Source organism: Abrus precatorius, unplaced genomic scaffold, assembly GCF_003935025.1.
Source record: "Abrus precatorius isolate BTA unplaced genomic scaffold, Abrus_2018 Scaffold4, whole genome shotgun sequence".
NCBI classification, from domain to species: Eukaryota; Viridiplantae; Streptophyta; class Magnoliopsida; order Fabales; family Fabaceae; genus Abrus; species Abrus precatorius.
Window position 1 is genome coordinate 5,693,937 of NW_020874384.1, and position 4,949 is coordinate 5,698,885.

Genomic DNA, 4,949 nt, shown 5'->3' on the forward strand with positions numbered 1-4,949 from the left:
CACTCCTCATCAAAAACAAAGGAATTTTCCTTTTCCAAAAGTCTAGTTAGAAGTTTGGTGATCTTGGAGAAATCCTTGATAAATCTTCTGTAGAATCCCGCATGGCCTAAGAAGCTTCAAACCGCCTTAACAGAGGTAGGAGGCGGTAGCTTCTCGATTGTGTCAATCTCTGCCTTATCTACCTCAATTCCCTTACAGGAAATTTTATGACAAAGTACATTGCCCTCTTGCACCATAAAATATCATTTCTCCCAATTAAGCATCAAATTGGTTTCTTCACATCTTTAAAGTACCCTTGACGAATTCTTTAAACAATGAGAGAATGAGTCACCAAAGACTGAGAAATCATCCATGAATATCTCCATTATATCCTTTATCATCTCATAAAAAATGGCCATCATACACCGCTACAAAGTTGCTGGTGCATTACATAATTCGAACAGCATCCGACAGTAAGCAAATGTTCCATATGGGCATGTGAAGGTAGTTTTCTCTTAATCTTCTGGTGCTATTGGGATTTGGAAATATCCTGAGAGCCCATCCAAGAAACAGTAAAAAATATGGCCCAAAAGATGCTCCAGCATTTGGTCAATGAATAGAAGAGGGAAGTGGTCTTTTCTTGTTGCATCATTCAATTTCTGGTAGTTAATACAAACCCTCCATCCAGTGACAGTCCTAGTAGGCACCAACTCATTTTTCTCATTGGGCACTACAGTCATTCCTCCTTTCTTTGGAATGACTTGCACCAGGCTTACCTAAGGACTATCCGAGATGGGATATATCATTCTGGTATCAAGTAGCTTAATCACTTCAGCCTTCAATACTTCCTTCATATTTGGGTTTAGCCTTCTTTGTGGTTGCACTACAGCCTTAAAATTAGACTCCATCAATATCTTGTGAGTGCAAAAGGAAGGACTAATCCCTCTTATGTTAGAGATATTCCATGCTATTGCTTTCTTGTGTTCCCGAAGTACATTTAACACCTGGGCTTTTTGTTCTTGTGTTAAATTTGAAGCAATAATGACCGATAACTTGCAACCATCTTCCAAAAAAGCATACTCCAGGTGTTCAGGTAGGACTTTCAATTCTACATCTAGTGGTTCATTAATGGATGAGTTGGGTTGCTTATCTAAATTCCACTCCAAAACTTCAAAGTCCCTCTTTCTCAATAATGGCTTAGTGGCTTCTAAATGACATCATTGTTCTTGAGTTAGCAAGCTCATATCATATTTTCCTTCTTTTTGAACTAAACTTCTTTCCAATGGGTCTGAAATTAAGAATTCCTGTGCACAATCAGAAACAAAAATAATCCATTACATTAATGAAGTAGTAAGAATCATCTTGTTTTCAAGACCTTTTCGTTACATCAGGAATTTTGAAAGTGACTTTTTCATCTCCAACTCTCAAAATTAACTTTCCATCACTCACATCAATTACAGCCTTTGCAGTAGCTAAAAAGGGACGACCCAAGATCAAAGGGGCTTCAATGTCCTCGTCCATATCAAGAATAAAAATATCACTAGAAAAAATAAATTTGTTCATTTTTACAAGCACATCCTCAATGATACCCCTAAAATATTTAATTGACCTATCAGCTAGTTGAATACTCATCCTAGTTGGCCTAGGCTCCCCTAAACCCAATTTCTTAAAGACAAAGTATGGCATCATATTAATGCTAGCACCTAAATCAGCCAAAGCCCTATCAACTATCAATCTACAAATGAGACAAGGAAGAGTAAAACTCCCTGGATCTTTTAATTTCTTGAGCATCTTGTTTTGAAGAATTGCTAAACATTCTTCATTCAGAGTTACTGTGGCCAACTCCTCTAACTTCTTCTTGTTGGACAATAGATCCTTCAGAAATTTGGCGTACTTGGGCATCTGTGCTAAAGTATCAAATAGTAAATTGATATGTTGTTGTTAAAATAAGAAAAGAAATTTACCAAATTGTTCATCATCCTTGTCTTTCTTTAATCTTGCTGGGTAGGAAAGTTGAGGTATGAATTCCTTCACTTTAAGGGGATTTTCCACAGTCTCTTCTTGACATTTATCCTCCTCTTCAACTGCAGTTTTTTTTGTTTCTTGCTTCCCCTTCTCTTGTAATGTTTTGCCACTCTTTAATGTGACTGCCTTGACCTGCTCCATAGGATTAGTCTCAATATTACCAGGCAAGCTTCCTTTGGGGCTTTCTGAGAGGAGTCTAGAAATTTAACTCAACTAATTTTCTAGATTATGAATAGAGGCTTGTTAATTTCTTAGTGTTGTCTCGGTGGATTGAAACCGAGATTCTAAAGTTTGAATGAATTTGGTCATCAACTCCTTAAGGTTTGATTTCTTTTCAGCTGGGGGTGGTGGTGGATGTGAAGCTTGTTGAAATCCTGGGAGTGTATTGTTCTGCATTGGCTATTGGTTGTTGTTCCATGGTAAGTTTGCATAATTCCTCTAGCCTGGATTGTTCATGCCATTATAATTTTGGTAAGGTGGTCTATTTCCTATCACATTGGCATGCTCTTCTTGAGTAGCTTAATACTCATGTTTAGGGTGGCCTCCTTCACAAATATCACATCTCATCACCAGAGCAACTGGATGGTTAATAGATAAACTATCAATCTTCTTTCTTAAGGCTTCAACTTGCATTGCCAAAGATATTACTGCATTAAGACTATAAATCCTAGCAGATTTTGCAGGTTTGGATCGAGTGGAGCTCCACTAATAGCTATTCATTGCCATTTCTTCAAATAGTTCTTGTGCAACCCTTAGTGTCTTGCTATTTAAAGTTCCCCCAGTTGTAACATCTGCCATTTGTCTTGTGCCTGGGTTCAATCCATTGTAAAAGGTTTGCACTTGAATCCAGTCAGGAATCCCATAATGTGGGCACTTCCTTAACAATTCCTTAAACCTCTCTCACGTATCATATAAATTCTCTAACTCCAATTGGTAGAAGGAAGAGATATCACTCCTCATCTTGGCAGTTTTTGCGGGACCAAAATACTTTGCTAAGAACTTTTCTGCCATGGCCTCCCATGAAGTGATAGATCCTCGTGGAAGAGAGTTCAACCACTGTTTTGCTTTGCTCCTGAGAGAAAATGGAAATAGCAATAAGCGTATTGCATCATCAGTAGCTCCATTAATCTTGAAAGTATCACAGATCTCCAAAAAATTTGCAATGTGAGCATTAGGGTCTTCATCTTGTAACCCGTCAAGTTGAACAAACTGTTGAACCATTTTAATAACATTGGGCTTTATTTCAAAATTCTCTTGCACATCCAGACGGACAATACTAGATTTTGTCGTAGTTAATGATGGATGAGCATAATCAGACATAGTCCTTGCTTGATCTTCATTGTTTGTCATCCCTTCCATGTGGTTTTGTGCATTTTCCCTCTGTACTAGCAGCCGCCTCTCTTTCTGAATATTTCATAAGGTTCTTTCTATTTTGGGTCAAGTTCAAATAATGCAGCAGAACTAGTTCTGGTCATGCACCAGAAAAATCAGCTCCTAAAAAGAATGAAAGCAAAATAGAAAAGTTAATGAAAGACTAAAGAAATAAAAATAATTAGTAAAGACATTGATGGACGAAAATTTTCTCGTATGCAAAAAGATTTGTTGTCAACCTTCATCAAAATATGCAGAAAAATTTATGTAGTCTAGGATGCAAGCCTAGGTTGTCTCCAATGACTTTGGTTTGTAACATACATTGAACAATGTGTAAACATTTACTATAAAAGCAATTAAAACAAGGGGGTTTTGTGTGATTCCAATTTTAATGTAAAGGCAAGTGATGAAATTAACGAGTCCAGTCAATGAAATGTGCAATCCTTAGTTTGTTCATGTAATTCTATCCCTATCCCTCTCAAGATTCAATACTTTTCCTCTTCCTCTGAATTAGGGTAACTCAAAAAGCAAGAATTAACCTTAAAGTCCCATACAAATTAAGCAATTTACATGGGCTCCAACTCTTTTCCCTAAGATTACGCAACCTTAGAAATTAACTTAGGATTAAGCAAACCAAGTTAAGAATTTCATTAAAACGAATTAGGGTTAATTAAGCAATGTTCCCCTCATTCAACCATTAATTTAATCCAAAGAGTTGGGAAATATAAATTCATGAAGAAAAGGGAAATTATATTGACATTCATACCCAGGAATTCAAGAATCCATGAACTCACTAAGGATTACAAGAAAGTTTAGCCCTCCATAAGGATGGGTCTTACAAATTCAAGATGAAGACAAAGGGAAATCAATATCATTAATGCAAGAATTAAAGGAAAATGAAGAGAAATTGTAAATCAAACCCTAAGATTGGCCTTGGCTGTCACCCAAGGATCCTAAGCTCTGCAAAATGCTCCCAAAGTGGCAAAAGAATCTAAAGTTATGTAAAAAGCTCGTACCCTAATTTCTCAAATTCTATTTATAGTGTAGAAATTTTCGTCCATAGTAACTACTATGGTTTCATAGTGATAACGCGTAGTGCTCCATAGTAGTTACTATCGCTCCATAATGGCCACGCGCAAGTTCTGTGATTTGAGCCTCTCTGGAGTTATCACTTTGGTGTCATAGTGATAACGTGCAGTGCTCCATAGTAGTTACTCTCTCCTCATAGTAGTCACGTGCAAGTCTTGTACTTTTGGCCTCTTTGGAGTCTTCACTTTGGTATCAGAGTGATAACTTTGGCTACTCCAGAGTGTCAACTATGGTTTCAAAGTAAGCACGCGCAACACTTCTTCAAAAGGGTCTCTGTAGTTGTTACTATGGGTTCATAGTGATCACTTTAATCTGCCCTTTTGGATTTAGCTTGCTGTAGTGTTCACTATGAGATCCAAAGTGATCACTTTAATATCAAACTTTCTCAAATGCTGAAAATCCATGGAAAAAGTCTAGAAATTCCTACACAATTATTCAAATGATCAAAATTGTAAATTATATCTATGTTAATCAATATAAATTAA

The 4,949-nt window shown here is 36.8% G+C and overlaps 1 non-coding gene across 1 annotated transcript; it reads left to right on the forward strand.

Moving 5' to 3' along the window:
• Positions 1 to 2,860: 2,860 nt before the first annotated feature.
• On the forward strand, positions 2,861 to 2,967 carry LOC113866456. The gene has a single exon (XR_003505096.1). It is a non-coding gene; the product is annotated as a small nucleolar RNA R71 (small nucleolar RNA).
• Positions 2,968 to 4,949: the final 1,982 nt, after the last annotated feature.